The following is a 24,762-nucleotide window of genomic DNA, read 5'->3' on the forward strand; positions in this document are numbered from 1 at the left end:
TGGGTGGCGGGCAGGGCAAGATGGCTCTATTCACTGGAGGCGATGACATGCCAGGTCCCAAAGTAAAGGTGAGCTTAGGGTGGTCCAGTGACAAGCGTAGGAAGCACGGCTGCTCACACACAGCAATGAAAGGCTCGCTGGTGAGTTTAGAAGCGGCCAGACTGAAAGGTATTTTCAGTCAGCAAAACAGATAGGTAATATTTCTCTTCTCCACCTTCCAAAGGTCTTGATGAGGCCATAGGACCAAGGAGAATCTTTGACACCACTAGTCAGTCTCTTTCGTCTGACTAACCAGGGAACGCAGAGATTCAAGTTCCTGGCAGTCACCCAGAAACTTAAGGAAGGGGATTTGGCAAAATGCAGCAGTTTCTGCAGGATTCCATCTCATAATCTTGATGAAAGTGATGTTGAGTCATTCCTTCATTCCCTTACCTTAATGCATTCATTCTTAAAACCAATGTTTATTGAGCATCTGTTTTGTACCAGATTACAACAATCCCAATGTGCCCTCCTTAGGTAAACTAAGGAATAGGTAGAGGTGGACTAAAGTGGAGGTCTGGAAGGAACAGAGCATTGCAGCAAAAAGTGTGCTGAGCCCATGACTTAGAGAGGTCCCTAGGCAAACCAGCACCATTGTATTTTATATGACATGGCCTCCGCTTTTCCAGATTCATTACACTCTTCTCTTAAAAGAAAAAAAAAACTATAGCAAAAGAAGAGGTCTTTTCAGTGTCAAAAGGAAAACTCAGATGTCACTGTAGCTTCAGAAGCTTTCTCTAATTGCTACGGAATGATGGCCTAAGGGCAAAGGGCAAATGATAGATGCTTTTTTGACTATAATGACTAGCTAGGAAGTTTCAAAGAGCATTTCAAAAGAGTTTAGGTGGCAGAGCACCTGGACCTGGATGTCATGAGACCTGGAGTCCTTTCCCAAATCCCCAGATTCCTCTTTTATATGGGTGGTCCTGCTACCTACCTCATGGGGTAATTGCAAGGATGAAATTATGTATGTGACTCATTCAGCACTTGTCTGGCACATACTAAGACTCAACAGATGTTAGATATGAATTTAATACTGAAGTACTATGACATGTTGATATGTTAAATTCCATCACATAAACTAACTTTACCTAATGAAAATATGACCATGTTCCAGGTGTGCAGGAATTCTTTACCTCATTAAAAATACATAAGTTATTAAACACTTTCTTGAATGTTTAAAAATTCATATTCACTTAACACTTGTGTATTTGTTTATCTGCCAGCTGACAAGCAGGGTCAGCTACCAAAGGTATATAAAAATTTGTTGGAAAAGAAACTTGAATCCATTCTATCCACTGAGTTATAATTTCCTTGTGACATGGGACACAGCCATCGTTATTCAATGCACTCCTTTGGGAATCTTCAGAAGTGTCCTTTGGAAGCAGAGTCTGAGAGACGCTGGATTGGACAGAATATTTATAACCACTTGCTTTTAAAGAGGACCAGTTAGGATTCGTAATGAGGCCATGAAAATCGCCCTGCTTTGTGCCAACCTCTCTAAGAATCCAGTAAATCCGAGAAATCCTAGAACTCAAGGAAAACAGTGCAAATGCTCAGGCTGATGAGCTCGGCAGCAAGGCAAGATACTGCTGCGTAGAGGACCTTATCATCTATCTTATTAAGTGACGGGACACTTTTGAGAGTGAAAGGGGCCCTATTAAAAATCATTCCAAGATAGCAGTTATACACACACAGCTTGTCCCTGCAAACCAGGACACATGGCCACCTCACCCGCAGGCAGTGAGCCCCTGAGATACTTCTGGGCAGCAGACAGTGCAAAGACTCAAGTGCTCACGCTTGCTGTCCAGCCTTCTCCACATGGTCGGTGAGGGAAGGGGGGAGGCTGGGCGTCTCCACATCCATGGGGACAGCTCAGAGGTGGGAAATGGGTGAGCAGATCAATGCCCTCACTGCAGCTGAAGAAACTGAATCTTCAGAACAAGCACTGAATTTTCCAAAAGAAAGTTTGGGAGTAAATTTGAGAGGAGGCCTCCAAAGCCTTCTTCCCATAATTATCAAAACGATTCAATCCGGTCCATGAGCAGGTCTTTAAATGGCTTCCTGTGCCAGGTGCGGAGGCCAGACACTGGGGACCCAGAGGAGAACAGGAGCCATGAATGGGAGAGACGAAGCTTTCTGCCCACACATGCAGTTTAGAGCAACCGGTCCCAGACCAGAGGCAGCAGACAAGCCACGGGGCACAGAGGAGGGAAGGGAGGACTCCAGCTGGGGAGGCCAGGGATGCTTTGCTGAGGAGAGCATGCCTGCGCTGAGCCTGGATCGCCACTTCTGCCTACAGTTAGCACATTTTTTTTTTAAATACATGGACTCCCGTATTTTTTTATTTTTTATTTATTTATTTATTTTTGGCTGTGTTGGGTCTTCGTTTCTGTGCGAGGGCTTTCTCTAGTTGCGGCAAGCAGGGGCCACTCTTCATCATGGTGCATGGGCCTCTTACTATCGCAGCCTCTCTTGTTGCGAAGCACAGGCTCCAGACGTGCAGGTTCAGTAGTTGTGGCTCACGGACCTAGTTGCTCTGCAGCATGTGGGATCTTCTCAGACCAGGGCTCGAACCCGTGTCCCCTGCATTGGCAGGCAGATTCTCAACCACTGCGCCACCAGGGAAGCCCCAGTTAGCACATTTAAAAAGAAACCTATTTTGCCTTTTTTCGTTAGGATCTCATACTTTCTGTTCAGAAGTAGGACAATTTCTTGGAGACCTCCAGGAAATGCTCTGTTCCCAAACCTTCCTCCATACACTCTTTCTTGAGAGGAAATTCATGCATCTCTCCATCTATTCATCACACACACAGGATCCCAGGCCTCATGCCACTGGGGATACAGGGGTGAACAAGACAGACACAGTCCCACCCTCAGGGAGCTTCCATCCTCATAGGGGGAGACATGCTAAACAAGCACGACAATACATTGCAATTATGATGGGTAATTTGAATCAAAGGAGGGTATACCTGGGCGACCTACCCTAATCATCAAGGGTCTTCCTTGGAGACCTGACATTGGAGCCAACCAGCAGGACAAGTGAGATTAACTGAGGGTGAGATTGGCCTGGGGAGGTGGAGGTGGCAGAGCGTCCCAGGAATGGAGTCTTGAGGGAAGAGACACCAAAATATCAATGTGGCTGGAGCGTGGAGAGAGGAGGGGGAGAGGGAGAGAGCGGGGCAGAATGGGACTAGGGAGGCTGGCAGAGCTCAGATCAGTGGAGGGGAGGATTAGAGAGTGTATCAGTTGCCTACTGCTGCACAATTAGTTACCCCAAAATTTAGCGGCTTAAAACTACAAAAACATATTACATCACAGGATTTCTGAGGGTCATAAACCCACAGCACCTTACTTAGCTGAGTGGTCCAGCACAGGGTCTCTCATGAGGCTGCAGTCCCTGACGGCTCCAAGGGATCTGTTTCCAGGGAGTCTCACGCACTTGGCTGCCGCCTGGAGTCCAGGTCCTTGATTCCTGGGCCCCTGCACTAGGAGAGAACCCATGAAGTGGCAGCTGGCTTCTCCCAGAGTGAGTAATCTGAGAGGGAGGGCACCAAAAATGGAAGCCACAGTCTTTTATGACCTAATCTCAGAAATGACAAGCCATCCTTTCTGCGCTATTTCATTGGCCATAAGGTAGTCTAAATCCAGTCCACACCCAAGAGAGGGTGTTACATGAGGGTGAGAATACCAAGATGCGGGGACCATTTGGGGTCATCTAGGAAGCTGGCCTCCCAGGGAGCATAATCAGATTTGTATCAAAAAAATCATGCACCCATAAAGGAATTTTCTGGAGTGATGGAAATATTCTATATCATGATAGAGGTTATACAAATGTAAACCTTTGCCAAAATGTGTTGAAGTGTAAATCTTAGATGCATTGTTGTTTAAAAAGATTGCTGCTTCTGGGAAGATGGAGTAGATATACTCTTCTCTGTTCTTCCTGTTGAGTACAAATAAAAATCCTGAACATTATATATATAAAATAAACATAAGAAGATTCTGAAAGGGGGAGAGAAGGTGCAGACCAGCCAGGCACCTGATGACAACATGGGTTTTCTTTTTGTCTCGTAGACCCCAGCTTTGGAACTAAAGAAGGCAACAATCTGAAACATCAACAAACGCGGACCCAAAAAGTCCTAGGAGAAGCCCGCTTTCTCTAGTCAGAGGACCAGGAAAGGGGCATCCGCAAGATAGAAAACTTTTGGACAATGACCACCCTACTCCAGCCAAACACCATAGAAAACCTGCGGTGAATCCCCAAAGAACTATGCTGAGTGGAAAAAAAAAAAATAGCCAGTCGCTAAAGGTTACACACTGTATGATTCCACTTATATAACAATCTCAAAATGACAAATTTATACAAATGAAGGAAAGTTTAGTGTTAATCTAAGAACAGTTGGGGAGGGGGAAGGAGAGGGAAGACAGTGCAGCTATAAATGGCAGCGTGAGGGATCCTCGTGGAGATGGCAGTGCTCTGTGTCCTAACTTTCCTTGTCAGCACCCTGGTGGTGACACTGTACTGCAGTTTTGTGATTGTTAGGGTGCAGGGTTCCCTCTATTGTTTCTCTCTGAGTGTATTACTTCTAACACTTGCATGTGAATCTACAATTATTTCAACATAAAAAAAATTATTTTTAAAAAGGGCCACATATGTTATGATTTCACCTATATGGCATTCTGGGGCAAAACAAAAAAGGGGCAGAAGAAGATCTGTCTTGCAGGAGCTGAGTGTGGGCTTGACTTGCAGGTGACTCTAAAGGGGCAGCGGGAAACTTCCTGGAGTGACAAAAATGTTCTAGGCTTTGATTGTGGTGGTGGTTCCCTGAGTATATGTGGTTATCAAAATTCAGAACTGTGCACTAAAAAGGATGAATTATACTGTATATAAATGATACCTCCATGTAGCTGTTTTTTTAAAAGATAGTTATGTCCAAAGAGGTGATTTTCCTCATCTCTTTGGCCTCTGAAACTTTTCTTCAAAGGAAATCTCACGTGGATTTTTTAACCTGTAAAACAGATAAAATTGGGAGTCTGCACTTGAATTGCATAGGGGATGCCCTGCCCCCCATCATCACAGGTAGCCCCAATGCCTCAGGAAGAGTTGAAGAATGCTGTTCTAAGTCACAAGAAAACGGCTCGTCAAATCCCTGGCTCTGTGAGTTGTGGGACCCAAGGGGTGACCTGAGGAAAACGGCTCCAATCCGCGAGCTGGGTTTCCTAGTCAGCAATTTGGAAACTCTGAAGGCAGTTCCATACTCCTGGGTGTCAGGTTGAGGCAGTGAATCTCCACTGTGAGCTGAGAGCAGCACTGACTGGTGCCCGAGAAGGGCCGGCGGGGAGTGGTGTTAATAAAAGGTGGTCGTGTTAAAAAGAGGCCCAGAGGCACTCAAGTGAAAATCAGCGTACTGCCTTGGTAGTGCTGGAGGGATGCAAGAGTCCCGAGAGAGCAAGCTGTGGTTGTTGCAAGTGGGACAGCCCCTGCCAGCTTCCCATACCCACTGGCTTTCTGTCTGTCCCTGCCCCAAATGGGAAACGGAGGGGAAATGGCTTACCTTACAATATCCTTAGAAGCAAGAGGCTCTCTTGAGGCACCTACATCTTTTTTTTTTTTGAGGCACCTACATCTTTTTTAGCTCCATCCTTGAAGAGAATCTCCCAAAAAAGGGATTCTGGTGGATGCTTCTGGAATTGGTTCTGTCAGCACTGAGTCTGCACCTTCTGGATGACCCGGTGAATCCTGCATCCTCTGACTTACCCCAGATTCCCAGCTGTCACCTTTTAGAGTCTCCTTCTCTTGGGTGCTTTTTTCCTGAACCAGTTTTAGGTGATGGAAATTCGTGAGTTCGGTGTTGACAAAGAGGGTCTCTCAAAATTGCCTCATACAGTCAAAGAGTAGAGCACAGACCACTCAGATCTAAGAACCAGAGACTAGGGGATGAGACCCTCCTTTGCCAGACTCACAGCTTCACTGGCTCCCTTCAGTACCTGGTAGACATATGCTGCAAAGGAACGTGTTTGGAGACAGAAGTTGCCCAGTCACCATGGTGATGAAGATGTGCTACTTGCATTGTACAGGGCATCCTATATATTTAGCAACAGCAATCAGAAAGGCTGCAGTTGCATTCAGCTGGGGCACATGACTGGCTGGTCTGAGCATATTGAACAAGATGCAGTCCCCACAGAAGGGCATCGATGAGATTTTGGTGATGTCTGAAGACCTCCCCGTGACAGAGTCCAGTCTTTCTAATGAGCCTGATTTGGGGGAGGCAGCATGGTAGAGCAAGCCTGTGTGGCTAAGACACTAAACAAGGATGGAAGGAAGGTTGTGGATGCCAGAGATATTTAAACAGTGGAATCGTTTTCCAACTTCCAATTCCTGGAGCCACATTAATGAGACGAAAGACTCTCCAAGAACTACTAATTTTACTGCATGACCCAGGTTCCCATTTGTTCTCCTTGCAACGAGATGAAATGTTACTATCTTAGCAGCCGTATAGTGGGAAGGCCTCAGGAAAATTCTCTCCCTGGGGTCTGAGACTCCCTCATACTGCTTGCTATTTAATGATTTTTTTCTCTTATTTTGAAAACAGCTGAGATTAATAATCTTCTATGCTGGGTAGAGGGGGTGATGGGTAGTAATAATATTTTGATTATTTACTGTATACCAGGAAATACACAAAATGCTTTACATTTATTTATTTTAAAGGGTGAGATTCATGTAGCATATGATTAACCATTTTAAAATGTACAATTCAGGGGCATTTAGTGCATTCACAAATGTTGTACAACTATCACCTCTTTCTAGTTTCAAAACTTTTTCATCATCTCAGAAGAACATCCTGTACAATCAAGCAGTCACTCTCCATTGCCCCTCCCTTTGTCCCCTGGTAACCATTAATCTGTTTTATGTTTCTGTGGATTTACCTATTCTGGATATATCTTAGGAAAGGAATCATATGATATGTAACATTTTTGTCTGACTTCTTTCACTTAGTGTAATGTTTTTGAGGGTCATTCAAGTTACAGCAGATATCAGTACTGCATCCCTTTTTCATAGCTGAATAGTATTCCACTATATGGATATACTACAATTTGTTTATCCACTACTCCACCGATGGCACATATATTATTAACTCATTTAATCCTCTCTACAGTCCTATGAAGATTTTTTGTTTGCTTTTTACAGGACAGGAAACTGAGGCGCAGAGAAGTGAAGTGACTTGCCCAGAGTCATAGTATAGGACAAGGTAGCATAGGGATTGGAACCCAAGCAGTTTGGCTCCCTTCAGTGCTCTGCTTCCCCACAGAAATGCTGTTTCTGGGGGCAGAAAGTGAAACTCTAACAATACATGTAAAAAACAAACAAACCAAAAAAGTGAGCGAAGCTGTTGCAAATGTTAGTTATTTGTTCCTAAGAAGGAGGGGAAAAACAAAAAAGAGAGAAGAGGAAAGGAAAGGGAAGAGCAAGAGGAGTCAGACAGAGAGAAGGAACAGGGGTACTGCGGGTGCTGCAGGAAGTGAGAATTTCTCAGGACGAACATGGATTTCAAATGGTTGCAGCCAAAGTTCTGGTACATGCAACAATTTGCTTTCATCGTCACATCAGAGGGACTGAGAAAACAGGAGGAAGTGCTGGGCCCCTGGTTTGGGTCGAGGGAACTGCAGAAATAGAGAACAGCCACAAGCTGCAGAGAGGAGAACAAAACTGGGCAAAGAAACGAATTTAGTGGGAAGTTGATCATGAAAAACTGTCAGGAATTCAGAGGAATCTTGCCAAGTCTGTGGACTTCTACAATCAATGGGAAAAGGTTAGAATTAAGCTTATCTAGATCTCGAGAGGTCCTGAGACCACAGTCGATAGCTGGGTTATACTATATGAATTAAACATCTTTCCAATGAGGAGCAGCGTTTCGTGAGGCACAAATGAGATGACATCTGCTTTCTCATAAATACATCATGTGTCGGGAAAAATGGAGGAGGTGGAAACATAGTTAAGTCTGTAAGGAAGCTGTGGAACTAAGGTTGACAGAGAAAATCTCACAACTCCCATTGTAGAGGTCTCCAAAATCCACAGAGCCCAAAGAACCAAAGAGTAAATCCATTAGTCACAGAAGTCCAAACCAGTCACCAAAACAAGGCCCCAACTCAGCTCTCTGAAGGCAGAGTGCGGATCTAGGGGTCTTTGAGCCCCCCGGGAAGCACTGACAATGCAGAAGCCGGCCTGGGAACCCCCTGCAACAGACATTTGTGTGTGAGCCGAGGAGTCAGTTGGAGAATTGGCCACATTCAAACAGTCAAGCAATGATGAATGAATTATTAATTCAAGCCCAAACCAAAACTAAGTCATAATCATTAATATTGCAATAGACTTAACTCCTGATTGTTCACATGGACCATTAGCCATCCCTGGTGCGTGCTGAGAGAAACCTCATCCTTCCAGATTGCCGAGATGGAGACTGAAGCTACCTCAGTGTTTTCTGTCTGAATGGGGGCTCTGAACAATACCAATAATTGACGTAGTATCCAACGATGTCAATCCGCTAATCTTATATAACCCTCGCTGGAGGTAGTGCTTGTAACATGACATGATTTTTCGTCTTTTCTCCCTTCCTCTACTTTGATGTATATGTTAACTGAGAGAACTGGCTGAGAAAAGATGGAAGGGGGGTCGAAAAATAATCATCCGTAAACGGGATGACCAGCTGCCAAGTAACCAAGAGCCATCCGTCCTGTGTCAAGGATCCTTTATGCTTATTTCTAAACCATGGCCCATGATTTAAGCAGAGCATTATTGATATCAGACCCAGCAGGAACGGAACTCACATTCTTAAACTCCACTTCCAAAAGAGGCACACACTATTATCTTATTTATTTTTTGTACATATACTTCCATATATTACATTTATTTGTTTCCATTATAAAACTCTTAAAAGACATGGAAAACTATTAAATATCAATTTATCAACTGCAGTGTGGAACAGCCACTTCTGACATGACCTGTTACAATAGAACAAGACAGAGTGTGACCTTTTGGAGCAGTCAGATTCCTTTACTGAATACCCGGAAGTTGGAGGGGAAAACGGAATGTGCAGACAGATGCTGTTTCCTTCCATGTCTGCATCTCCTCCCACCACAGTTTGATATAAAGCATCCCAAGCCCTGAGATGAAATCCCATGACACTGGTAGGATCAGAACTGCGACTTAATATTTTCAAGTTCATAACAGGAGCTTACTTCAGCAGCATCTTGAATCTGCCTGGAGTGTAGAACTGAAAGTTTACAAAATGGGGACAACTCAGAGCTTATTACTTATTTGATTTCAGTCTGGTTTGATCTCTGCTTCATCCCTTAAGCAGGGAGATCTTGTCCTGTTATCTCCCTTCAACAGAGGAGGTTGCTGAAGCTTATAATGGTTACAGTGATTAGTCCAAGTTCACAGATTAAATTCAGAAACATGATTTAAATCCAAGACTTGTGACTATTAGGCCACCGTCATGCCCATGGCCCTTCTTCCTTATCATTTGCTACTGCCCCAAAAGAGGGCTACATGTGGCCACCCCCATCAGATATTGTCCATATTTTTTTTCCTGCTGCCCTGACCCTTGTTCTAACTATGAACTGAGTCCTTTTTTTTTTAACCTATTTTTTTAAATTATTTTAAATTGTGGTAAAATGTACATAACATAAAATTTACCATCTTAACCATTTTAAGTATACAGTTCAGGGGTATTAAGTACATTCCCATGTTGTGCCAGAGCACACACTATTCTTAATTGACCAATGGATTTTAAGTAAAAACAACACAGAAATGCTGGGCTTTAGAGCTTGTCATCTCTCTTGCTCACAAAACAAATATTGGAAATAATTGCTTTTAATATGCATCAGGCAAAAATCTCTGATGTGAACAGTCCCCGCTAGACAGTTCCAGTGACCTCTGGACTGGCCTCCAGGTGCCACTGCCCCAGTCCACCCCCTCAGCCTGCTGGGTCCAGTCCCCATAGCCCTGGCTTAGGCATGCTGGTCCCTGTACCGAAAACTCTGATGGATCCTCACGCTCTATAGTGCAAGTCTATGCCCGTTAGGTTAGCATTCATAAATCTATCGAGTGCCTCCGATGTTGCTGTGGAGCCACTACTAACTACTGCTTCCCTATCTGCTAATGACTGCTGCCATGTGTGAGCCCTTCCTATGTGCTCAACACCGTAGGAAGAGACTTGGTCATCTCATTTAATCCTCTCATCAAAGTTAAGAGTTGTAGGTGTTGCTGAAATCAGTTTACAGGTCAAGAAACTGAGATGAAGCCGAGTCAGGCACTTTACTCACAGCTTCATTACTGGTTACGTGGGTTCTCGTTTAGCCTCTTGTTCACCTTCCAGCTCCTGTCATAAAATGGGGTGGTCGTGTTTTTATCTGCCATAGCACCCCTCAATCTCAGGGGAGAAACTAGCTTCAAACCCAGACTTATTGGGAGAGAAAAAAATATTTTAGCAGCCTAGAGCAAATATAAATTGGTAAAGGAATCTGTGTTGATAAACAGAAAAGCTACATATTCTGTGACTCAGCCATTCTACAACTAGGAATAAATACATCCTGAGGAAATCAGAACCATGAGTACACATTTGTCTGCAAGGATGAACACTGGAGCATTATTTATATTAGTGAAAACAACCCTCAAGTCCAATAATAAAGGGCTGATTAAATTATACATATAGTTTATACACATATCCATATTATAATAATTGTTAAGATATACTGAGTGCTTACCATGTGCCACTCATTGTTTCAAAGGCTTTATTGGTATTAACTCATTTAAACCATGTGGTGGATTGCAGTATGATCCTTAAAATGAGATTGCACAGGAATACTTATGGCTTGAGAAAATGTTCATGATCTTTTTTTTTGGCTGAGCCACGTGGCTTGAGGGATCTTAGTTCCCCGACTGACCAGGGATTGAACCAGTGCCCCCTGCAATGGAAGCACGGAGTCTTAACCACCAGGGAAGTCCTGTTCATGATCTATTGTTGAATGAAAGAAGCATATTTAAAAATTATGTTTAAAAACTATAAGTTTATAGCAGCTTTATTCATAATTGCCAAAATCTGGAAGCAACCAAGATGCCCTACAGTAGGTGAATGGATAAATAAACTGTGGTACATCCAGATAATGGAATGTTATTCAGTGCTAAAAAGTAATGAGCTATCAAGCCATGAAATGACACAGAGGAAACTTAAATGCATATTCCTAAGTGAAAGAAGCCCATCTGAAAAGGCTACATACTGTATCATTCCAACTATATGACATTCTGGAAAAGGCAAAACTATAAAAACAGTAAAAAGATCAGTGATTGCCAGGGGATGGGGTGTTGGTGGGGAGTGATGCCAGGTGGAACACAGAGGTATTTAGGGCAGTGAAAATACTCTAAATGACACCATAAGGATGGATACAGGTCACTATACATTTGTCCAAACTCATAAAATATACGACGCCAAGAGTGAACCCCAAAGTAAACAAACTATGGACTTTGGATGATAACAATATGTCAGCGTAAGCTCATCCATTGTAACAGACGTCCCACTCTAGTGTAGGATGTTGACAACATGGGAAGCTGTGCATATGCTGGGGGCAAGGGGGTATATGGGAAATCTGTTCCTTCCCCTCAATTTTTCTGTGAACCTTAAACTGCTCTAAAAAAAAGTCTTAAAAAAAAAACTACATAGTAGAAGTAAAATGATAGTAATTAGGTCTGAGAAATGGAATTACTATTTTTTATTGTCTTCTTTGTAATTTGGAGAATATTCCACAATAATAATCACTTATTACTTTTAAAAAAAACTGATTTAAAAGTAAACACATAGTCAAGGTATTAGATGGCACCTGAGGACCTGATGGCCAGAGCATCAGGCAAGGTCACTGATAAATAAGTGAGCTCGGCTGGCACATTGGCCAGGGAGCCAATGACCCTGGGGCTGACCACAGGGGCCCTCAGCAAAGTGACCCAACAAGGGCCACTCTGTGCTGTGGGCCCCGCCTACTGCCCTATTTGCTCAGAAGTTCTGCTGCTTTGAGGCCCTGGCACTGGGTCACCAGGGAGGAATCCAGTCACTCTGGCCAGCACTAAAAACAGAGTTCAGGGCCTGACACACTCAGGACCAAGATCAAAGGTCTTATTCTAGCTGTGAGAGGACTTCGCTGTCTGGCTCCTGCTGATTTTTTGGACTCAGTTTTCCACGGCTCTGTGTCACAGAACTTCACTCCAGAAAGACCATTTTCTCCTAACTTTCCTATGTCCCCATAATGCACTTTCCTCCTCCTGCACGCTTTCCAAACTTTCCTTTCCCACTCTCTGCTCCAAATATACCCTTTCTTTATTTCAAGTCTGTGGATGATGCTGATGAAACATGATAATGTTGATGCAAACTGCTCTAAACTTAGGTGTAATCACAATAATAACAGCTACAATTTATGTAGCAGTTAGTGTGTGTTCTTTAAATACACTGAATCCCACTTAATCTTTACAGCTCTTCTGTGGGCAAGTACCAGTGTTCTTCCTTACAGATAACGTATTGAAGACTCAATGAGGTGAGTTCATTGTTTACTTGGGCATGGCAACTTATAGGCAGTGTCCCAGGGGAGGCATCACATGGCCCAGGAAAGCCCACGACTTTTGTCTGATTTCACCCCAGGACTGGAATCTCAGCACACTGAGTGGCCCTGGGCTCAGCCAGGCCCCTATGGCCTGCTCAAGGCTTGGCAGAGAGGAAGAGTGATTCAAGAGTATGGACCCAACTTGAGCAGCTGCATTGAAAAGATCGCTAGAAATAGTTTCTTTACATACACACTAATTCCTGAAATCCTTTTCTTAGAGGATGTGGCATTTTTCTTGGGAGATGGTATTTATGAAAGAGTATATGACTACACATTGTTTGTTTACTTTGGTCTTCATACGTAGGAGTTGACCAAATTCAGGAATCATCACCTTCACAGGTACTCTGGATAGAGGATGAGTGAATTTAGTTCACACATGTATGCCACACTCCTTATAACAATTCATGCATTAAATATGTGTGAATTGAGCCATATTTTAAAATGTGCCTATTAAGTCTGATAGTTAAGGGAATTCTGCTGTGAATTAGTTTTAAAGTAAGGACCTTTTTAAAGTAATTAGTCCCTAAGTTTTTTTGGTAACAACTTTATTGAGATATAATTCATTTACCTTGCAATTCGTGCATTTAAAATGTAATTTCATGCAATATATGGTCTTTTGCAACTGACTTCTTTCATTTAGCATAATGCTTTCAAGTTCATCCATTGTTATAGCATGTAGCAGACATCTTTCCTTTTTATAACATATAATGTTCCATTGTATGGCTACATAACATTTTGTTGTCCATCACTTGATGGACATTTGGGTTCTTTCCAACTTTGGCTACTATGAATAATACTGCCATGAACATTCGTGGTCAAGTTTTTTGTGTGAACATATGTTTTCAATTCTCTTGGGTATATACCTAGGAGTGAAATTGCTGGGTCAAATGGTAGCTCTATGTTTAACTTTTGGAGGAATTGCCAGACTATTTTCCAAACTGGATGCACCATTTTATATTCCCACCAACAGTGTGTGAGGGTTTTGCTTTTTCCACATCCTCACCAGCACTCGTTATTATCTGGCTTTTTATTAATAGCCATCCTACTGGGTATGAATTGGTATCTGGTTGTGGTTTTGATTGGCATTTCCCTGACAGCTAGTGATGTTGAGCATCTTTTCCTGTGCTTATGTATTTATATATTTTATGTGGACATATCTATTAAGATCCTTTGCCCATTTTTTAATTGGCTTATTTGCCTTTTTATAATTAAGTTGTAAGACATGGGGAATATAGCCAATATTTTATAATAACTGTAAATGGAAAGTAACCTTTAAAAATTGTATTAAAAAATTTAAAAATAATTAAGTTGTAAGAGTTCTTTACATAGTTTAGATACAAGTCCCTTATCGGATACATGATTTGCAAATAGTTTCTTCCATTCTGTGAGGTATCTTTTTACTTCTGGATGGTATCCTTTTAAGCACAAAAGTTTTAATCTTGATGAACTCTAACTTATTTTTTCTTTTGTTATTCATACTTTTGGTGTAAGAAACCATTGCCAAATCCAAGGTCATAAAGATCTGTCCCTATGTTTCCTTCTAAGACTTTTCTAGGGACTTCCCTGGTGGCACAATGGTTAAGAATCCACCTGCCATTGCAGGGGACACTGGTTCGAGCCCTGGTCCAGGAAGATCCCACATGCCACAGAGCAACTAAGCCAGTGCACCACAACTACTGAGCCTGCCCTCTAGAGCCTGTGAGACACAACTACTGAAGTCCACACGCCTAGAGCCCATAGTCCACAACAAGAGAAGCCACTGCAGGGAGAAGCCCGTGCACCACAAGGAAGAGTAGCCCCCCATTCGCCGCAGCTAGAGAAAGCCTGCATGCGGCAATGAAGACCCAACGCAGCCAAAAATAAATAAATACAAAGAGTTTTAAAATTTTAGTTCTTACATTTAGGTCGTTGATCCATTTGAGTTAATTATAGGTCCAAGTTCATTCTTTTGCATGTGGATATCAATTTGTTGAAAAGTCTATTCTTTCCTCATTGAATTGTTTCCTCACTCTTGTAATTCAATTGACTGTACTGTGAGAGTTTATTTCTGGATTCTCAGTTCTATTTCATTGCTCTATATGGCAATCCTTATGCAAGTACACTCGCTCTCTCTCTTCTCGTTACCAAGTTCCTTTATTATTTCCAAAGGACACTTGATGTTAGCTGGGAACAGAAATCGCCCTGGCTGAGCCGTTCAAGGAGCTTAGAAAGCATCTTTTTCCATTTGGTCAGTAATGTCACCAGCAAGGCCTCTTTCACGTTACCTGTTGCAGTGCCTCCGACCTGGGATTCCTGTCGCAGAGATCAAGCCGGACTGAACCCTTCAATTGTGCGGGAGGAGAGCGGAGAAGTCCGGCGACCTAACAGAACCGCTGGAGGGCGCCCCATCTCGCGCTCCGCGCTTCCTGGTGTCCTTCCTCCCGGGTGGAAATAAGGGTCGCGGGGGCCGCCTGGATTTCTTCGGCTTTTGCAAATGTCCAAGTACTCCAAACCCCTAGTTTTCCCGGTACTCTTTACCATAGGCGAGGGTCCCCGAGACTGTGCTTGGGCAGGACCTTAGAACCTCGGCGTCAGGAGGCAGGAAGGCGCAGCCCCCATGAGCAGCCGGCAGGGGAAAAGCCGCGGTCCCCACTGCGGGACCGCCCCCACGCCTCCCCAGACCCCAGATCACCCGGTGGTTTGCGGGGCCGAAGCTCTCCCGCTGCGCCTGCGACACACTGGGCCCTAGCAATTGCGAAGTTTGTGATCCTGGGGCGATCTCTTCTGGCTCACGAGGTCTGAAAAGCAGGCCAATTAGCTGTGGGATGGAAAACAGTTTTTTCTGCCAAAGAGAGTTATTTCCAGTAGATTCTTACGTGGCCTGTTTGTGCTTCTGCTCTTCTCTCTATTCAGCTGGCCTTCTGCCACAGAGGCATTGGCTAAGCAGTATTTGAACGGATGTGACATTAACATTTCCCCATGTCCATAAGAATGGTTCAAAAGTAGCATTTTTATCCGTGAAAAATATTGTCTGATTGTATGGTAACTGACGTTTAACCATGTCCTCCAGAAAGAGACTGGGACCTCTGTGGGGCACCGGCGCTCGGTTCCTAACAGACCTCCCTGGATGAAGCTGTGTGTCACCGGCATTGGTGTACTGTCACCAGCACTACAGTCACGCCCCATCTCCCCAACTGGGACAATCCACAGGCAACTCCCATCACTTCAGGGTCAGTGGCCAGGTGTGGCCTGGCCCTCAGTTCGGGTTCTTCTGTAAAATCCACGAAGCCTGACAGGCTTTGGGCTACAGAAAAAGACAGTTTTCCCAATGGGGTGTGTTAAGATTCTACACTTTAAGTGGACCAGTTTATTTTTAATGTCAATCCTGAAAGAAATTAAATGGGAAGTTCCTGTTAGACACGGGCTGTTTACAGTGTTTGTGGGAACCTAAGAAATTGCTGGGTGAGCCCACATGAATCGACCCAGGTGCCAGGGTCTGGGTGAGTCAACACTGGACACTCAACATGAACAGAAGGGCAGACACAGGCCTGGAAAGCGCCCTGTGTGCCCAGCAGATTCCCTGAAGCCTCATGGCATTGCCTGTAGGCTTGATGGAGTCTGTGGCAGGACCTCCACGGTTCATGCCCATTGTTTTTGCCTGTCCCCCACCTCACTGGATGGCCCCTGTAGAGCTGCCCTAGTCACCCTCCCAGCCTCAGGACCCGTGCATCACTTGCCAGAGCAGGTAGCCCCCTCTTGACATCTTTTCTTTACCTATAGATTCCCTCTGAGCCCACACTCACCTCCCTTACCAGTGTGAGAGAGCTCCTTGAACGCATGACACATGTGGTGCCACTGTGTGTTCACATGTATTTTAGATAATAGGAATGGTAGTGGGCTTTAGACCCTGTTCTGTTTCTTAACCTTTCTTCCTCAGCCCTGTGTTGTTGCTGTGTATGTATGGTTTGTCGTTCCTCGGGTCTCTATCAGTCTGATGTCAAGAAAACCAAAACCACTAGATGAAAAACACACTTCAGCAGTTTTGTATGGTGCTGACTTGCTGAGATTACAAGACCCAAACAAATGTTATCCATGTTATCTTTGCATTTCACTCACGAGGAATTATTCTCCTCGAGATGCACATAATGTCAGATTTTCTTCCCTCTGATTTATTATGAACCACCCACTAAAGATTGGGAGGTATTTAAAATCAGTTTCCTCCTTTGGGTCCCACAAAGACTCTGGGTGGGGGTAGGGGTCACACAGCCCCAGAGAGGTCCCCCAGGTGTCCAGACCAGGGTGGCTCCCCCCTCTGGGCAGTGCTGGGCCTCACCCCATAGCACACACGCACTGGCCTCCTGCCTCCATCTGGAAGGACCCTGCCAAGGAGGGGGCCTCCAGGGCAACCCCATGCCCTCCCCGCTGGGCCTGCCCAGGGCCCTCCACACGGGCCCACCACGTCCTGCAGCCATCTCTCCCTCACAGGTCTGCGCAAGGCTTCTTCTTCCCGGCCCCTCAGAGAGAGAGGGCAGGCTCAGGCCACTGTCTGCTTTTCACACCTCCAAAACACAACACATGCATTCTGCCCCTTTGTGCCATGACAGGGCATCAGCCTTAAAACCACAAAGGTTTTCTGGATGTAAGGAGGGGTCTTAAGAATCTTGAGATCTTAAGGATACCAAATTCTGGTTCTCTTCCTGGAAGAAGAATCATAGCTTTCGTTTTTTTCCTAATTAGTCATAAGTCGACTCTGCTCCCACCCCACAAGGATGAACAGAATTACTTAAACAAAACATCCACAAAACTAAACAACCAAAAATTCTCAACCTCTCACCCAGCATCCTGCTACGCTGATATTTACCGAGCACTTGCTGTGCTCTAGATGCTCTGCTAGGCACTTGATAGAAGCGAGCTCATTTTATCTTCACAACGATGCTGCAAGGAAGAGATAACACTCTCTGTGCTCCAAATGAGGAATGTGAGACTTAAAGAAAAAGTTGGGGAACTTCCTCAGCATCGAGTAGTAGAGCCAGGACTGGCACCTACCTGATTCTTGTGGTTGAGATTTGTGTAGATATTCTGGGTTGAATGGATTTTATAACCCAATGCCTTTCATCAATAGAAAACTGCATACCATCTGCTAAGCCTTCCTTTGTCTAACGGTAAGGACAACTTGCTGGATTACATAGTGGATTCTGCCTGCCCCTCCCAGGGCTCTGCCAAAGCTCCAGAAATTCATTCTGTTATGTCTTTTGCTGCCCTGGTCACTGCCTCCCTGGGATGAGCAGGGCCAGGCTCTTTCAGAAAAGGTTGACAAGAAGTTCAGCCACAAGGAAATTGGTCTCCTACTTCTTCTCCCTCCCCTCACTTTCAGGGGGATTGTTTATGTTCAGTGACAGAACCAGACAGCAAAGGGAAGGCCCTGGAATTGGACATCCAACAGCAGGTACCACAAAGCACCCCTCCACAACATCCCCAAGAGAGACTCCAGTTGCTGTGAGGTCTCCACTGGCCAGGTTTGACTTTGACTTTGTGGGTTTTCACTTCTTTTGAGGCCAAACTAGTCTTTCACTCTGCCAGCCCACCCGTAGCCCCTTGGCTGTGTCAACTTGAGGAAGCAGGAAGCATCACTCATCTGCTGCATGTTTCTAACTATGGAAAATTAATTCCAAAGGATGGACTCATGAATCCAATTGTAAAGGTGCTACACTGGCACATTTCTTCACTGTAGCAATACCCATGACTATGGGCCAACTGCCTTAAACATGGGGAAATCACTTGCCATCAATTGCTCCTTTTAGTATAAGAATTCCTTAAGCTGTAGGTGAGGAAGAGATCATCCCAGTCAGACAGATGGAGAAACTGAGGCAAAGAGAGGATGAAGGGCTTGTTGCTCATCAGAGAGCTGGAGAGCAGAACCTGTCTCATGCTTTTTCCCTCAGACCAAGTTTTTCCACCTGATGCTGTAAGGGCCCACACCAAGTTCATGGCCCTCAAAATGCCTTTTATTTCTTAAAATCCAAAAACATGAATATAGCCCCAGGAACTTAGTGCCTCTACAGCTGCTGAGGCCAGGAAAGGTTACTCAGTGGAAGGAGCCTGATGCTGGGCCAGTGCTGCCCCCTGGTGCCCACTGGGAGTTGTGTTCCCAGCTCTCCCAAAGGGGGATTCTGGCACACACTTGCTCCCCGCTTCATCTTCTCCAGAGAAGAGGGATGAGGACAGACCGGCTTCCACCCACACATCCATTCCTATAACTAGACCACCTGCCAGGCAAGGTCAGCAGGCTTTTCAAGTGGCCAAAATAACCCTGTGAGGGCCCACAGTGTGCTGTCACAACCCCAGGAGAAGCACATGAGTGTGTATCAAACCCCTTTTCCAGAGAGGTCCCCCATCCACTGAGAACATGGTAAGGTCACTGGGGACTCCTAGGCCAGGCTGATACTCAGGAGAGGTCAGTGTCTCCCCCTTCCCAGCCACCAGAGAGCTGATGCCCTATTGTCCTTGACCACTGCCCAAAATGGGCACCACTGGGGTGATCATCCTCCCCTGACCCTAACTTCTCCCTGACCCAGTCCCCTTACTCCTAAGCATTTCCACTGGACACTCAGGCTGCCCTACTCCATATTGCAAAGAGAGCAAACTCCCCTGGTATAGGCTGAAGGTTCCTTCCACCTCCTTTCGTTCCACCTCCTGCTCTCCCAGCTCTTCTCAGATCTGGCCTCCTTGTGATGTTCAGGCCCCCATGAGAGTGAGCAAGAAGCAAGGAGGAGAAGAGCCACCGCCAGGCAGGCTGGGCAGGGCCAGGTCAAAATGTACGGAGGCTGTAAACCCTTAAAGACTAGCACCCCGCCGCCCATCCATCCAATTCAAACTGAAAACCAATTTAAAATTGTAAACAGTGCCAAAAAAATCCAGGATTCTGACAAAATCTTGGTTTCCCATGGAAAATAATTTGATGTCTCTTTAAAAAAATATCAACCTGCAAACTTTTCTCCTCCCCAGTTTTTGGAGACATAAGCGGAAGTTTGATGTGCCTGTTGGGCAATGCACACAGGGTTGGGGAGGGAGGGAGGTGAGGTAGAGTGTGGAGTCTCTAGTAAGAACAGGAGTGGGTGGAGACAGTGATGGGATGGGGAGAGGGAACTTGAGATTTCAGAGGGGCAGGGCATGAGGAGGGGGCTGCTGGAGAGGGGAAGGTCTCTGGAGATGAGGTGGCCATGGTAGCCCCAGCCACGGGGCCTCAGGAGTAGAGAGGAGCCTTGGGAGGCCACCAAGGCCTCCTGCCCATTATGCTAATCTGGGCTTTGAACTGGCTGCACTGGGTTCTAGAACAGTCATTGTCACTCTCTGTCTTGGGGAAACTTGGGGCCAGTATGCTAAAGCCCAGACCAGGTCCAGGCCAACGTCAGAACCCACTGGAAAGCAAAGGGAGAAGAATGAAGCAGTGATGACTCACCAACTGCTGCTCCCAGGGAAATGCGATGGTGTGGAAGGCACTTGACCATGGCTGCTGGATGCTTAGAGACAAGCTGTCCATAGTGATCTCGCATGGTTTGCAATCAGCTCAAATCCAATCCCTTCCATTTACATGAGTTCAGACTCCAGTTAAGTTACTTGACTGCTCCTGCCTCAGAGAGGTAGAATGGTATGTAGAGAGGCAAACTCAATGTTTTCTTTTCTCTCTTTCTTAACTATTTTTTAAATTATGGAAACTATATATAACATTAAAATTTCATTTTAACCATTTTTAAGTGTACAATTCAGTGACATTAATTACACTGACAGTATGCAGCCATCACCACCATTTTCAAAAATATTCAACACTCCAAAGCAAAACTCTGTACCCATTAAGCAACAACTCCCCATTTCCCCTCCCGAAGGGCCCGGTAATATCTGGTCTACTTTCTGTCCCTATAATTTTCCTATTCTAGATATTTCACATAAGTGGAATCATACATTTGTCCTTTTGTGTTTGGTGTCTTTTTTCACGTAGCATGTTCACCCATGTTGTAGCCTGCGTCAGAATTTCCTTTTTATGGCTGATGAATATAGTCCACTGTATGTATACACCACATTCTGTTTATCCTTTCATCTGTCCATGGACACTTGGGTTGATTCCACCTTTTGGCTATTGTGAATAATGCTGCTATGAACACAGATGTGCAAATACCCGCTCTAGTCCTTGCTTTTACTTCTTTTGGGTATATGCCCAGAAGAGGTATTTCTGGGTCATATGGTTATTCTATGTTTAACATTTTGAGGAAACTTTAAACTGTTAATGTTTTCTTTATGTTTGGTTGTAATGTTCTGTTTCAAGAGTCTAAGTTACTTTCTTTTTTCTAAGTTACCTTTGTAACATTCTTAAAACTCTTCCCTCAATAAATTAATAAACGGTCTTGAAGTGTTTCTGAAACAAAATAAAAGCCAACAGTTGAGTGGAATTCAGGGTTGGCGGGTGCTCTGGGAGCCCCCTGGAAAGCCACCTCCTGGCGCAGGGTTGCAGGGTGCGTGAGGATGCTGCCACCTTCTGTCCCAACAGCCACCGTCCGCCGCTGACACTCGAATGGTGGCCCGTGGGAGTAAGGCAGGGTCTGTATCCACAGATCCTAGCCCCCACTTGACCCCAAGAGATGGGAGGCCCGAGAGGGAACTGGCTGGACAGGCGCGGGGCAGCCTCGAGAGCTACTTGCATGGGGAGCAAGGCCCTGCGCAGGCTTCTAGCACCGGTGGGGCCAGGCTGAGGCCACTACCTTCCACTGCCTTAATCTTCGAAGCCCCCTTGAGGTGGCAGTGCATTTCTGTCTCACCGAGGAAAGCGGAAGTCTTGGTGTGCGAGAGAGGACACCTGGCTGTCCCGTGCTCAGAGGTCAGATGGAGAGAATGAGAATGAATGAACGAATGGATGGTAGAGAGAGAAGTGACACCTAGGCTCAGGTGTCAACCTGGCCACTGATCCCATCCAATCAACTCACAGGGTTTATTGGTGATGAAGAGGTCCAGGCCCAGGGATGCTGAGTTGATTCCCTTTAAATTTATTTGAAGGAATATGCAAGCACAACAGCCAGAACTGGGAGCTTTGGGCCATAATGCAAAGTGCAGTGTACATAAATATGAACACACAAATATATAGTTGAAGATAAGAACACTCAAGCAGGTCCATGTAGCAAGGGACTGAGGCCTCCTGACATCAACTTGTCAGTGATCTGACAGGATCTATAAATGTTAAGTCTTATTAAAAGCTCATTAAATTTCATCAAGTTTTGATTATTATTCTATTATATGAGAATTTCCTTTTTTCTAGGAAATACACACCTAAGTATTTAATATAAAGGGCATCGGGCTTCAAAAGACTCAAAAATGGTTCAGAAAAAAGTACTTTTTGCCAAAATTGAAAATCAGAAGGAAAAAAGTTCATTAAAAACCTATAAATGGGGGGACTTCCCTGGTGTTCCAGTGGTTTAAGAATCCGCTGTCCAATGCAAGGGATGCGGCTTTGATCCCTGGTCAGGGAACTAAGATCCCACATCCTGTGGGGCAACTAAGCCCACGTGCTGCAACTACCAAGCCCGTGCGCCCCAACCAAGACCTGAGGCAGCCAAAAATAAATATATTTAAAAAAAAATCTATAAATGGGGAGGAGGTATTTGACAATCTGTTGTGGGTACCAACAGGAAGCCAGCCCTGTGAGGGGGGAAGTGCTGAGATGTGGGCTTTGGGTGCACCCATGACCCATGGAATAGGGGCCAGTGTAAACCCTGGCCCAGGGTGGGCAGCAAGGAGGGAGGAAGAGAGGTGCAGTCTCATGGGGGCCAAGGTTCGGGGTCTGCCTGGGTGTGGGGAAGAAGGCTGTAGGCCAGGTGGAGCTCCACAACAGCCAACCCAGGCAAAGCCCGAGCTGGAATGTGGGGTGTGCATGGGGTGAACTGGTTCAAATGCCCAGGTTGGCTGCAGAATTGGTACTTCATTTACCCATAATCCCTAGGGGGAGACAAGTTTGCAGGGGAGAAGTGGTACTGTTTGGCTCACAGTTTTTACTTCTGTGACCACGGCTTTGCCACCCACCCTACTGGGCCTGTTGTAGTTCTTCACTGTGATTTTTCAAACTTTCGGGCAGGGGAAGAACTCTTGCTCTCTTCTCTGGTTGAAACTGTAAAGATGGAAGCCTGGAGTTAATTAAGGCCGTGGGTTGGACCTGTAGGGACATCTGATCTGAGTGGGGAGGAGGCAGTGGATAAAATATTCTGCGTGATGCCTCCCAAAAACCTTGACAGAGGTTTATGAACCTAAAAGGCACAGACTTGCTGACTTTGTTGATGTTGACACATAAGCCTATAGAAACTCGCATATTTGGGCAAGAAGATGTGTACAGAAATGTTCACTGCAGCGTTATTTGTAAAAATGTTTATTAAACAAAATACTTAAATAATTTTGTTTATTAAACAAAAATTTGAAAAACTATTTATTAAACAAAAAGATAAAATGTTGTAGCAGTGGCCTCCTGGCACTCCAGCTTTTGTACAGCTGCCTCCCACATTGAACAGGGCTGAGCTGCATCAGCAATAAATAGCATATTGAAGAAAGGACACTGTGTGACTTCCAAAGCTAGGTCATAAAAGACATTGTGGCTTAAACCTTGATCTCTCTTGGATCACTTGTTCTGGGAGAAAACCAGTCACCATGTCAGAAGGACAATCAAGAAGCCCTATAGAGAGGTCCATGTAGTAAGGGACTGAGGGCTCCTGACATCAACTCGCCAGTGATCCGACAGAGTCATCTTGTAAGCAGGCCCTCCAGCCAACATCTTTAATGCCATCCCCTAGTCAGAACCACCCGGCTAATTCCTGACCTGCAAAAACTAAGAAAACAAATGTTATTATTGCAGTTTACATGTTATCATTACTAAGGTTAGAGGGCAGTTGTTGCTTTGCATACAGCAATGGATAACTAATACAAATATTATATAATTTTACAGTTAAATTTTAGTCTTTTTTTTTTTGCTTCTTTTTTTATTGGAGTATAGTTGATTTACAATGTTGTTAGTTTCAGGAGTACAGCTAAGTGATTCAGCTTTATATATATATATTTTTCAGATTCTTTTCCATTATAGGTTATTACAAGATATTGAATATGGTTCCCTGGGCTATACAGTAGGTCCATGTCGTTTATCTATTTTATATACAGTAGTGTATCTGTTAATCACAAAGTCCTAATTTATCCATCCCCCTCCTTTCCCCTCTGGTAACCGTAAGTTTGTTTTCTATGTCTGTGAGTCTGTTTGTTTCATAAATAAATTCATTTGTATCATTTTTTTAGATTCCAAATGTGATATCGTATATTTGTCTTTCTCTGTCTGACTTACTTCACTTAGTATGATAATCTCCAGGTCCATCCATGTTGCTGCAAATGGCATTATTTCATTCTTTTTTATGGCTGAGTACTATTGCATTCAATATATATACCACATCTTTATCCATTCTAGTCTGCTTGTTATTAATGAGGGATTAAAATGGCCATGTCATAAAATTCTACAGATCTTTCACTGAGAATCTATGTGAACTCTGTATTTGGAACATAGCAGGTACTCAACAAACACTTGTTGCTTTGCTTTTCGATGATTTTGTTCCCTTGCCTCAATTTCCAAGTGAGTTTTCTCTCCTTTGATAAATAGGAATTCTTCCCAGTTTGAATACTGTCAAAATGTTCACATTTGGTAGGATGAGTTCCTCAGTCCTCATAGTACAAGTTGGAGAGAAAGCCCATCTCCTCTTTGGGACATGGGTTATACTTGGGTCAATCCCAACTGAATGAAGAGTTCACAGAAGTGAGCTTGTCTCAGTGGCCTCTTCTCCATCTTCCAAGCATGACTACGAGGGATGAGGCCTAATTAAGCACTAATGAAGTAGAGGTTTGGGAGAGAAAATGCCAACTTGAGTTCCTTATACCTTTACCCAGCAACCCGAAGGTCTAAGGAAGATTTAATTTTGGTGTCTGAGTGAAAGAACTGTGTTCCTAAAATGTTAATTACAACACTGCTTTTTTTTTGGTTTGAAACGTAAACCACACTAAGCCATAGATTTGTATAATCAAGAGATT

The 24,762-nt window shown here is 44.5% G+C and overlaps 1 protein-coding gene across 2 annotated transcripts in view; it reads right to left on the reverse strand.

The window, feature by feature from the left end:
- The window catches only part of EEPD1 (endonuclease/exonuclease/phosphatase family domain containing 1), a 241,286-nt gene extending 225,877 nt beyond the window's left edge, over window positions 1–15,409 (reverse strand). The window contains exon 1 of one of the 2 annotated variants that reach the window (XM_060305420.2): window positions 14,952–15,409. The gene's annotated coding sequence lies outside the window, so the exon portion shown is untranslated. Of the gene's footprint in view, window positions 1–14,585 lie in introns of both variants that reach the window. The other variant, XM_060305418.2, reaches the window with a different exon arrangement.
- Window positions 15,410–24,762: the final 9,353 nt, after the last annotated feature.

The sequence above is a fragment of the Globicephala melas genome, chromosome 9 (assembly GCF_963455315.2).
Source record: "Globicephala melas chromosome 9, mGloMel1.2, whole genome shotgun sequence".
Taxonomy (NCBI): Eukaryota; Metazoa; Chordata; class Mammalia; order Artiodactyla; family Delphinidae; genus Globicephala; species Globicephala melas.